Consider the following 13,257-nt stretch of genomic DNA (forward strand, 5'->3'; position numbering starts at 1 on the left):
CCGCGAAGGCCACGACAGAATAGAGACGGGGGAACGTCTTTACTATTACCGAAACCTGCAGTGGCCGGCCAGGTTAAAAAGATTGTCAAGCGTCTTCCCCGACGCATATCAACTGAAGGGTCACGCTATCTCTACCACAGGCCCTTTAAACGAGTTTGATGGGTTGTGTCGTTTCACGGAAAAGATTAGGACAGTCCCCACATGCCCCACATGCCTCTCCCTTGCACATTTTAGGCATTCTTAAAGAGTACGTCGGACACTTTAAGAAACTTTGACGGGCATCTTGAACACGTCGAACATTTTTGATCAATCAAAATAAACACCTCAAAGCTTTGTCTCAGTTAAATCCTTTATTTGAGTTCTGCGGGCTCCATAGGTAACTTTGTGCTTTCACAGCTTCCGAGATATTCTAAGATATATCGTACCGCTGGGGATGACGAACATCCCAAGCGGAATAAATAAATAAATAAATAATGTTAAGTTCAGACCACTTGGAGACCCCGAGAAGGTCAGACTGCAGGATCTCTCTGTTCTTAATGAAGTTGATGCTGCGGTAACGTACATGGTGGTCTGCATATCATAAGGTGTTTCATTTAATGCCAGACAAATGGCCATTTGCATTGAAGCTTTCAACAATTTATTAAATAGGGCGTGTTGGGCTAATGAAGTAAATAGCATATTGGCGACAAATAAAACATTAGAAAATATATGTTCACCGTTTCTAATAGCAAACATAAACAAATGCCTAATAAATAGCTGCAGGTGTCGATTCTTGTCTAATTCTGTCGCCATTTAATTGTATGCTAAAATTCATTATTTATTTGCCAGCAGGAACAAGATCCTATGCATTTTTAATAAATATAATGAAAGTAATATATCTCCGAATATCATATATAATTCACACCCGTAGGGAGCCTTCTCTTTACTCTGAAACCGGTCTCTCATAAAAAACACTGTCCCTCTGATTTTAGAGGGGACAAGGATACTTTCACGGGGAAAGTTCTTTTTAAGAGGGAAATGGGAAAATAAATCAGCAACATCCAGAGGGACACCAACATATTAAGAGAGACCAAGGAATCCGTTTTCTTTGTCCCTCTGAGTAGGAAAGACCGACAGAAAAATGCATGCTTCTCTTTTTATATCAAGAGGGGACTGGTCCCTCTTAACTGGACCAATGTAGTTCGGTCAAGAGGAAAGGTGCCGGCGCACTAATCCACGACAAAGAGTTCAGACGGTGCTATGGTTCGGCGCCGATTCACGGAGCTGGAAACGGTCGTGGGCGGAGAGTCGCAAGCGTCATGATGGTCGTTTAACTTCCTTCGGGTGAGTAATCCTGTTACATTGACGCTTTGTTTTGAGTACATTTTGGGTGGGAATAACGAGCCATCAATATTTTCACTATGGCTGTGAAATGCACGAGCTTTGCCCGTAGAGTGAGAGTTTTCAGCTTGACTGCAGCAGTCCGCGGTCGCCTCCTGCATGGATCTCCTCGTTCAGCTAGGACAAAGCATCGCCCGTCGTTGGCCCTGCCGTGAGCCGCATGGCTGTCTTTCGCACAAAACACTTATAACGGTATTCTTCGAGCTAGGGTGTCCCAATGTCTATGCTTCTGTCCTAGGCTGGCGATATCAGACCGTTTTGTGTCCCACGCTTTTGTCTACTTTTTTTATTTTCGAACGCGCGTTCGATCTTCTCCCAGCTCGAGCTGCAAGTTTCGGGACTGCTACCCCGCCATTTAATAACCGGCGATTTCTTTGCTCTTTATTCGTGAGTGTGCACTGTCGGCATCGGGTGCTACAAAGGATAGTATCAACCTCCCGAAGGCGAAGGGGAGATAAAGTTACCCGCTCGTCATGCAGTGAGTGTTCGTAAGCGTACATGGTAGACATCGTTAGCGTTGAAGAGGGTATCAACTTTTGCTTCAAGTGGGAGGCGAGCAGAAAGCCATAGTGTGTGTGCGTGTGTGTGTGTGTGTGCGCGCGCGTGCGCGTGCGTGTGCGTGCGTGTGCGTGTGCGTGTGCGTGTGCGTGCGTGTGCGTGTGCGTGTGCGTGTGCGTGCGCGTGCGTGCGTGTGTGTGTGCGTGTGTGTGTGTGTGTGAGGGGAAGGATGGAACCATCTAATTCAAATGAAAACAAAAAGAAGTATTTCGCGCGTTCGCTTTGCGTTGCCATGAGCGTCTAGTCCAGAACGACGCGACCGCCTGCGGAAAGAGGGGAAGGGGGCAGCGGTGGCCCGGGAGCGCATGTTTCTTGTTTTTTTTCTCTGGAGTTGTTTTTTTTTTGTTTTTTTTTTTTTATATTTTGGCGGTCGCGGCCTCAAAGCTACCGGTCTCTTTTTTTTTTTTTTTTTCGGCGCCGACCATGCTTTTGTTTTTGGAGATTTTATGCATGTTGTTTGTTTTCGGCTTTGTTTTCTGTGATTGGTTGAATTTCTTTTTTCTGTGTCGCAAACGTGCGAAAAATATAGACGAAAGATCGCTGTTTTGTTTCTTTTTTTGTATTCCCGAGCGCTTTAGGGCTAGGTTGACAACGGCCGTTATGTGACTGTTACAAATCTTGTTTTCAGAGTGGGGCAATGACCACGAACGTTGACATGAGGAGAATAAGTCGGGGGTTCTGCTCGGAATGCTCGTGTAAAGAGTTCTACCGGGACCCGGTGCACTGTGGAACGCACCACCCGGAGTGGTGGTGCGGCCACCCGCTCACAGCGAACTCGGTGAGCATGAACTTTTTATATTCTGGTATGTACGTAGGCTCCATTCACGTTCTGTTAGCATAAGCGTTGTTTCTGGAAAAAAAGGAATAAACGAATGTTGCTTCCTAGAAAACAAAGAAATGCATCAGATCTTTTCTGTAGCTTCAAGCCGCAAATAAAATCCATGTTTTCCAAGGCAGAATTTTGAGCAAACCTCGTTCTCCGCAAACTTCGAACTTTATGGCACCAACAACGTATGTTTGTTTTATATAATATATATATATTTTTTAATTAAAGTTTTACAAAATTACACAAAGCCCTGGTCAAGATCAAACCATGTAAAATTGTTTTTCGTGCGAGTCAGTACTCGCACAAAAAAAACAATTTTACGAGGTTTGATCTTGACCTGGGCTTAATGTAATTTTTTAGAACTTTAATTTAGAAAATATATACGTTTTTGGTGCCATAAAGTTCAGTAAAATCATACATCCTTGCTTTATTACCTACAATATTTAATAGTTATACTTTTTTAGATGATCTATTACAGATTGGATTTCAAATCTCTTAACGGTTCGCATTTTATTTTCGCACTTTTTTCCTACCGCCTCCTTGAAAACAGGTGAAAGCGCTTTCTTAACTTCATTGGAATTCCCTCTCTTTGTGTCGAAAAAAAAAAACACTACGATTTCTCATTGAGCTGAAGGTGGAAGCAGGGCTTAGGTTCCAAAGCGCAATGGTCACCATGCTGGGAAAACTGGAGGAGGTGAAGAGGGCCTTCTGCGGAGACGACCCAACAACATTTTTGAACATTGAAGACCACCTCCGTTCTCGATTGGCCAGAAGTTCTCACATCACAACGGTAAGTGAAAAAGCGGATGCAAAAATAGAAATGTAATTTCGACGCTGCCGCAATTTTTGAGCAATTGCTGCTTGCAGGACAAGCGTACCCCAGACGAAAGAGTTCCAGGACCCAAGATTTTTTTCAGTTCGGAGAAACAGATTGTTTCTGAGAATCAATCAGTGAAACTCTCTTCTAGAACGACTCTGGAGGAGGCACTAGTCATGTGCTTATGCGTGTATTACATAAGGTGACTGTCCTACCCTGCGGCATATGGACAAACCCTCGGGCTCCTCCAATGTCTGCTCGTTGAAAATGACGAGTTTCCGATTCAATTCATAATTCTGAGCTTCTGCTGATTGCAAGAAACGCCGCGCAATTTATTTTAATGCTATAAAGCATGTAACTACACTCTAAAAAAAACCACGAATCTACTTCCCCGAACAACATTTAGATAGCTAATAAACGTTACTCACGGAGGCGGCTCAGCGAATCACGTTGCCGAAACATATGATTAGACCAAAAAACGCAGTCTGAGTTGTGACATTAATAGAAAAAGTCACGCTTGCATTGCTTAGTATCACAACTCAGACTGCATTTTTTTTTTTTTGTTCTGTAATCATATGTTTCGGCATTGAAATTCACTGCGCTGCCTCCGTGCGTTATGGTTATTGGCTTTCCAAGTGTTGTACGGGAAAGTAGACGCACGGGCTTTTTTTAGAGTGAAGTGTTAGTTTTTGCAATATCCGCTGTAAAAAGGCGATTTCAGCACGGTCGGATTGTTATTGCTTATGATAGCGAAAAAGAGTCACTTTGCAGCACGAAATGTTTTGTGTGATAATTCCTAAGAAACGCCAATTTCTGGTTTCGTTCTAACGTCTTTTTTATCTGTATAAGCTACCAGAAAATCTTTATAAAATTACTATTTTTATATCTATTGTATTGTGTCATGGCAAATAAAACATGTGTTTACTTTTAAAGATTGCTACTGTTTTATTTTTGATATTGATTTCGTTTATCAAACATAATATACCGATCAATTTTCACTTCTGCTAGGCAGCATAGAATAACTTTCGCTAAACAATATCAGCGAAAGTGCGCGAATTGCATCACTACACTGCAGCATGTCAGCTGACAGTCAAAACACGAAGGAGCAGAAATTCTACGATAGAATAAAAGATAACCTAAAGCCGGGGTCACACTGCTTATACATCATACAAAATACCCTGTGCAGACATGTTCCGAAACGAGCCACCGCGACATCGGTTCCTCGATTGTCATGTAACAAAGCTGCCTCGTGAATTGGTTGCCTCGTGGTGTACAAGGCACGGATGACGGGGCGACTCGTTTTGGAACATGTATGCGCAGGGTATTTTGTATGATGTAAAAGCAGTGCGACCCCGCCTTATCACTCATTCACGCTGGAAGCGGGTCCGCGTTCGCAAAGCGGTTGCGAACGCAGTTGTATAAACACCCAGTACAATTGCACGCGCACTTGATGTCATCGTGTGCGCGTGCAATGGTACTGGATCTTCATACAACCGCGTTCGCAACCGCTTTGCGAACGCGGATCCGCTTCCAGTGTTAATGAGCGGTTAAGGGGGACTATATACCCCTGCATTTTAAGCGGGCCACCGACCCTCCAAATTTAAGGGGGAAAATATCTCAAAAATGTCCCTCTTACTAAGTGGGACTAACCTCGAATTTAAGGGAGACGCCTTATAGCTTACTTTAAGAGGGGTGGTGTATCACCTAATTAAGAGGGAGCATCCCCATGTAATATTAAGAGGTATGTTGCCCCCCTTGAAGTTAAGTGGGAAAAAATCGAAGAAATGTCCCTCTTACTAAGTGGGACCGGGCTTAGAGTATTCGATTAATGGCTGTCGACGGATTCAACCTTTAGTCCTTCGGAAACAACTTGAAGTTCTAGACTAAGAGGGACTCACTCAGTCACAGAAATCCAGAATTGAAGCTGATCTTGACTCCGCGTTAAACTTTCTTACTCCAAATCGACGTCCAACCATTCCAGAAGAAGACAGTTTGCGTCCTCGTGTCCAGACAAGAAAAACACCGGCACAGCACTAAGAAAACGTGCAGCTACCGCAGGATTTCCAGCATATCCAACCTTATAATTCTGACAATATCCTCGGCCATCAACACCAGTTATCTGTCTAAAGCAGAATCACTCTCTTCGTGATACGGCGCTTAACTTTTAATTTATTGGGTCAGGTTTTGTACATTGCAAAAATAATAACACGATCTCATTTGCGTTTAACGGAGAGAGAAAAAATACCGTTCGCAAAGAGTTCATCTGCTGACGCTCCACTAATAGACGGATTGTCTGCTATAAAGCGTGTTTCAAAAAGTAAAATAAAAAACAACACGCAGTATGACAATATCTAACACACTTAAGAAAAATTGAATGTCTGCTAAAATCGGGGCCCGCAGTGGAGTAACATCGACGATAGCCAAAAGTGTGATCAGCTTCTTTCTTTTTTACATTGAGAGCGACCATATGCGCGTCCCCTGCTCTTCGCAAGTTTTTATATCGCCGTACACACGGTCATATCAACTGGATGTTGGAAAGGTACTAAAAGACGCATTGTTTCAGCATATTCTTGACGCAATGCTATATGGCTCCAATAACTTGCAACTTCACAAACTGTACATAGCGCAAACACTTCATTTGAACCTTTGTACGTATTGCAGATGACACATTCAGTTTTCGTTTTCTTTTTATACACTCCAAACTTACTTGACTTGATGCTTCGTAGTAAGACTGCCGTTAAATCGTTCCACACTCATGCATGTCGGGAACGGACTGTCGTATTGCAGAAAAAACAGACAGGCATGTACTGTAGCTAATCACTGTGCGTGACGTCCATCTTTATTGTATACCATTCTTTTTTCTCCTCTTTTCCCCGTCAGCTCCCGTTCCCACTTCTTCGTCTTCGGCCAACATGACACGGACGGCAACCGAAATTTGTGGTGTTTCCTATCTCATAACTAGGGCTCCGGTGTTTTCGGATTTAATTTTTCGTCAAATTAGGAGGGTGTTTTTCGAAGTTTATTTTTTAGCCGAAGATTCGGAGTTTATCAGAGTTTATATTTGTTTGACTCCCAATACTCTGAAATTCTGAGTTGAATTTCGCAGTGTTTCCTATTGAAAATAAATATGCAAATAATAACCGGATGCAAACGTAAGCCATATAAAAAATAAAACACGCTTGTAGCGATTAAAACTCCTTCAGTTGATTTTGACGTTCGTGCCATTGCCATTGGCAATATTAATTTATCTTACGGCAAGAGTCGCACACAAGTGTTGCTTCGATAAACGTCGATACCTTAAAATCAATAAACTCCCGGGGGCAGTCGCTACGAAGCTCGTAGTCATCCCATTCTATTCCATCAATCTAGCCCGCGGCCGCGCGAGGTGGAGTGGTTAAGGATCTAATAGAGAGTCTCAACTGTCCAATTTTTTTATTTAATACAATCTCTATGGTCCGTAGCTTTAACTGTTACAAAATATACCTTCTTCATTCTCTAAATCACAAATCGCATGGCTCAAACTGGAAACCAAAGAGGGGCTTTTGTCGTGACCCGAATGTACAATGACCTGTTGCCCTCAATCAACCTCGACGAGACAAGCGGCAAGATCCCTTTTAACAACGAGCTGAAATTTAAAAAAAAAAGACCGTTTGAATGATGTTGATTAGGGCGAAGCTCTGGTGGTGCTGATGGTACTGATTTTATTGTTCATATGTAGTGCTGATGGGGCTGATTTTTTATTGCTCCTAGGTAGTGCTGAGCTCCGGGTTGCGTTTCGACTTCATTATTATTGCTTTATGGTCGGTGAAATGCAGAGCCAGTGGTTCTTCTAGCGGATCAGTTTGGATCAACTAGAAGCCGTGGGAACGAATCTCCACCGCTTAATTCGACGGTTCATGTCAGAAAGAGATTGTGTGGTATGGAACGTGGTTATATACGCATAATGAGCAATTGACGGCAGCTCCCTCTCCTGTATAAACGTTGAGCGGCTACATGCAACGTTTCATCCATGAGAGAAACCCCAGCTCTTGAGTTACTACCACATCTCAGAGCCCCCTACTCGTCCCACAGTCGTGGCCGAATGGTTAGGGTGATGGTCTAGAAATCCATTGGGGCCTCCCTGCACAGGTTTGAATCCTGTCGACTGCGCAAACATGTTTTCTTTTTCTGTGAGCACGGACGCCGGGCGGGCGGACGGACGGGCGGATGGACGGACGGAGAAGGCTGGACTCTAAGGAGCTTCGCCCCTAATACTTATGGTGTTATTTTCCAAGCACCATTCACTCCGTGCTGATGAAATTGTATAAAAAGAAGTATTTTACTTTTTTTTACATTTTTTGAGGAGGGGGGTGGCATTGACACATAAACATTCGGAGTTTATCGGATAAATCGGACTTGACCAAAAATGTACCGGCAGGTGCTTTTCGGAGTTTTTCGGATTTATCCGAAAAAGCGGAGCCCTATCCAAAACGCGGATCTTTGCCACATAATAACATTCAAGGGAACACACAGAAGCTCACCAGTTCTGCTTCCCTTCCTCCCCTTGTTTCCCTTCTCCATGGATTGTTTTCGTTACTGAGGACAAACGCATCAAGGGCGAGGAACGTCCCTGGCGCTTTGTGTGTTTGTAAGGCGTTCACACCAAAATTCTGCCATATCGTAAAGTTACGAACGAGTAAAAAATGGACTCCTTATAGGCATACTACATGAGCCATGTAGAAAGCTGTGGCGATATGTCCAATCAACGGCTGAGAAGCATCCACCGTTCAGCTTGATAAAAATCGGACTCATGAAGTCGATGAGCGATTGCTGTGAACACGAGTGGAACCGTGTTCCACATTCCCATTCAAGTAAGGATAAAACTACCCGCGGTTTATCCAACGTCAAGTTCAGTGCGGGGAGTGCATCAACCTGGAAACCTGGAAATCGTGCAAGTTGTCACTACCGCTGGTTGAGCGGCTTCATGGGCAGCCAGGCGAGGGTGTGCGTATGTGTGATTTGAACAAACTCAGAACTAAAGTTCTTAACCGAAAGGCGCGTTCATGACACATTTTTTTATGGTAGAGTCTTGCATGAATTGAACGTCAATGCGTGTTCGACCGCTTTAGAGAGAACTCAACTTAGTTCCTAAAGAGAGTGGACAAGCCCAAGGGCTCTCCGCAAAATAAAAAAGCTAAGAAACTGGAGGCCTTGTTTTGAAAAAGAATCCGAAACACAAGCCTACAGGGCTGCACTACCTTGCAACTTCACAAAATGTACGTAGCACAACCATTTCATTTTATCCTTTGTACTTATTCCAGATAAAACTTACATTCAGTTTTCGTATTCTTCTTACCTACTCCAAACCCAATTGACGTGATGCTTCGTAGCAAGACTCATTATATCATTCGGTACTCTCATATGTGATGAACAGATGGCAAGCAAAATGTAGTGGTTTAAAGTATCTTGTAACTCCTTGCCAAAGATTAGCCTCCGAGGAAACAAAAATAAGCTGACCAGTTTTGCTTCTTTGTCTGTTTCTTTTCTTGTGCCAGAAAATACATAAGAAACACCAAAGTAAAATTCTAGATATGCTTAATCTAAAATGTACTCATTTACTTTCAGCCGTAAAATGCAAGCAGGTTAGATTGCTATTGGAAGGCTTGCGTTTCAAATGATACTCCTTTACCGCTTCACCTACACACACACTCACGCAAAAACACACAAACCGATAAAAAGATCATATCCACCTAAATTCTGTGACAGCTAGGGTTGCCTTCTCATCTCCACGATAATACCCCGATACAGGGACGAATCTTGTCTTTGGAAGTTGGGCGAAATTGCTTCAGAAAGAATTTCGCAAGAATCTTCTTGCCAAGGGCAAACATTCTTGGAGTCTCTAAGGCGTTCCATTTTGCTTGGAGTTCCTGAGGACCCTTAGAAATTCTCCTTCTTCTGTCCAGCAGACATTAGCGAAGTTAAATTGCACTGGCCTTACTTCCTATGCCGGTCCCTTTGTACTGTCGCCGTTTCTGCACGGCCGTTTGTCATTGTTCTGTCTTGAACAAAAAAAGGGACCCATTTTGTCCTCCACCCGACCGTACAAAAGGCATTATTTTTTTAATAAAAGAAACTTCTATATTTTTATTGTCGAATCTAGGAGGCCGGAGCCTTGGCAGGTTAGCAGCTTCCTTGCCCTTATCTGCAGATAAATTCTGAGAATTTAGTTCTGAGAAATGGCTGTTCTTGTGCCCAAATAAATAGTAAGTAATTACCTGACTCTAATAAGATACTCACGAGTCCTAGCGATTCTGCTTGAAAAATAAAACCACGTGTCACAATTAACGCCAGAACAAATTGTACAAATCGCATTGTACAAATTGTATTTGAAGAAAAATGAAACGAGAACGTTCTAGCACACTTTGGGTAATCCACTTCACACAACCCGTCTGTATAAAAGCTCAGACTGTCCTATATACAAAATAGAACACTGTTCCCCAGTTGGTTGTTCCTATATAAATATGGCACCGCGATATAAAAAATACGGCACTCTGACGTAATGACTGTAATGATAACTGAGGCTTTCTCGGCTTGCATACGCATAAAGCAAACAAAAATTGGCAGCGATCTATAATCTCAAAGTTCCGCACATTGATACTTCAAACACAGGTGGTTGTAAAATAAAGTCTTAAAACTTCAGTCTAAAACATGCTTTTTGTGTAAGGCTTGTCAAATTTTGAAGCGCTGGAGAAAACTAGCCTTTTGCGTTAAGTCCGTATTTCAATGTTTTTGTTCACGTTCCGCCCATTGAAAAGCACGCGTCAAGGCCCTAAGCACGCACCTCGTATCGCTGCGCCGCAGTGTTCTTCCGCAGCATAAAGGCCGTCTGCTTTCACCGCCGTCACCATGGCAACGAACGCCGAATGGATGGAAACCCGTACGGGACCACCGCGTGAAGCCAGCGACAACTAACGCCATTTTCCAAAACCCGTCTGCTGGCCAACGTTTAATAAGTTTGCAAGACGCAGCCGCAGGCTGTCGCCGCGAAGCGGCGTGAACGCAGGTGTGGTTTTGGGTTAACACGTTTTCCAGTGATACACGCGCGTCATCTGTTGCAGGCTTCACGCGGTGGTACCGTGCGTTCTCCCATTCATTCGGCGTTCGTTGCCATTGTGACGGCGATGAAAGCAGGTGGCCTTTATGCTACTGAGGGATACTGCGGCGTAGCGGCACGAGTTGCGTACTGAGGCCCTTCCCGCATGCATTTCGTAAGGCGGAACGCGAACAAACGAAAATAGTTAAAAATAAGGACTTATTTCAGAAGGCCAGTTTTTCCCACCCCCTCATAATTTGACGACTTTCCCACCAAAAGCGTGTTTCTTCGACCATCCCACGCCCTTTTATATATCCGTAACATGGGTCTAAAGTATCAAACTCCCCAAAGTCCTATAATGCATATAAAGCATGATACATAAATTGTGAGGCTATTGGTGTGTCTCATGACGTATTTTTTTCCCGCTAAATTTACAAGGGAAGCTCAATAGCTGCATAGGTCACACGACGTCAATTTCCCTCGCAAAAACTATTGGGGACACTGGATTGGTGTTTAGGTCACAACCCGTGAAGTATTCCGCAAAATTTAGCGGGTAACTGCGTTGGTGAATAGATAAAACATGTGACGTCAATTTAGCGCGAAGTTTAGCGGGGACACTGATTTGATGTTTTGGCAACACAGCGCAAAGTTTCTAGCTAAATTTAGCGGGGATACTAAGTTGACGTGGATGTCACGTGCCGTCAATTTTCACAAGGCGTATAGGTGGCATGATGTCAGGTGACGTCACGTGACGCCCTTGGTCCGCCAAATTTATTAAAAAAATTGAATTGGTGTGCAGGCTAGATACCGTCAGTTTTACTGTTAAATTTAAGGGGATATTGAATGTTTGTCTTTACTTTCGCTGAAGTCAGGTCAAGTGACATCCATTTTCCCACTAATTTTGGATGAGAAAATAAATTCCTGTATAGGTCTCGTGATATCGATTTTCCCGCTAAATTTAGCGGGAAATGCAAAAACGGACGGACGGACGTACACAAGTTTGGGATTGATGGGACCCGTTAACAAGCATTCAAAGCTTTAAAAACAAAGCAGAACAAATGTGAAGCTTGTTTCCCCATAACAACCCTCCTTGATGTCACCAAAGCATAATGCCTGCCTTGGAGAGCTTACATCTAAAAAGGGAAACCACTAAAAATATAGATTATCTGGCAATAAATAGCAGACTTTATTCAATTGCCCCTCGAACATTTTTGAACACTAAGAAATGTAGACAAGCTAGCTCGCCATGTTATCGGTAATTAAATTTATATACTTGAGTGTGATAATACTTTATTCACTAATACTCTTAGCATCGTCGAGGTTGTAGCAGGGGCGGTGCGATACCGTGCCATATGCCCGGAATCCAATGCAGTGGGTTGGGGAGAAAACGTCAGTTATCTGATATTTTACGGCGTGCCGAGCACTTTACCATAATCTAAATAAATCTGGTGTCCCTTGCTAAATCTTGCAGACGAACATGGCTAGTTTAGAACGTAACCAGTCAAGATAATACTATTTATACATGTTTATCTTGTCACAATTCAAAAAGGAAACATTTTCTTTCTTTTATTTAAAGCAACACTTTTTTTTTTATTTTTTATTTTTAAGGCCTTAAATGCGGCATTTAAAGACCAATAGTTTAATCTTGGTCTGACTACATAAAACAGTCGTTTCGTAGAGTGATGAAAAAAAACTGTAGTAAGGTTAACATTTGAACTAGTTGGTAATCAAGCATACTGAGGTCTTAAGCGCACAAAGTAGAGAAACCAGGCCAGAAAAGAGTTCGATTCACAAGTATAGCTTTGCTGACAAGCAAAAAAAATTAAGAAGGAAAGTGCGACCCCGGACACGTGTATCTACCACCTGCCCCGTGAATAACGGTCTCTCATTCATCCAAGCACGTGCGGGACCTTCATTGTCTGTTGTAGGAATTCTCTTTCCTTGTATATAGCGTCACCGATTCTACACTTATAGACCCTTTTCATGGCAAACGCCACGCGGTGCTTCAGTTTTTGACGTACCACAAAACTTCTGGTTTATAAAAAATAACCAACAAAGCCAATCTATTTTCCTAAAATTGAAACTTGGCTAGTTCGTGATTCATCTCAAGTCAGCAGCGCAAGATCGGTCACCCAAAACGACTCACAGACGGAAATACACACGCTCTGAATTACAGCTCTTTGTATTCTGCTACCTCTTAGCTCTATTCATTGGTTTAACTCTTGAAATCTTCGTGACCATCGAAATGGCGCGAATTTAGGAAACACTTCTAAATATGCTTCTGACCCCTTGCCGAAATTATCAGAATAAAAATTCGAGCTATCTTGGAGACAGTGTTAAGAAGGCACTATGAATACAGTTGTCATCGAGAGGCGCTATTTGTTTAGCTTCCTTTATATCTCTGGTCACTTGGTCCCGATTTCCTATTACAATTGCAATAGGAAGAAGTCGAGACCAGCTGACCAGAGAGATGATGGATTAATTAAAAATAATTCTACACTTTAAAACAGGTTACATTTTAACGGCGTCGTCAGTAGTCTTAGAGAAATAATATAATCAAAATCACTTTCACTTACATCAAACAGGCTTTGTCAAATGTAAAAA

Source organism: Ixodes scapularis, unplaced genomic scaffold, assembly GCF_016920785.2.
Source record: "Ixodes scapularis isolate PalLabHiFi unplaced genomic scaffold, ASM1692078v2 PGA_scaffold0__279_contigs__length_252992795, whole genome shotgun sequence".
In the NCBI taxonomy this organism is placed as follows: domain Eukaryota; kingdom Metazoa; phylum Arthropoda; class Arachnida; order Ixodida; family Ixodidae; genus Ixodes; species Ixodes scapularis.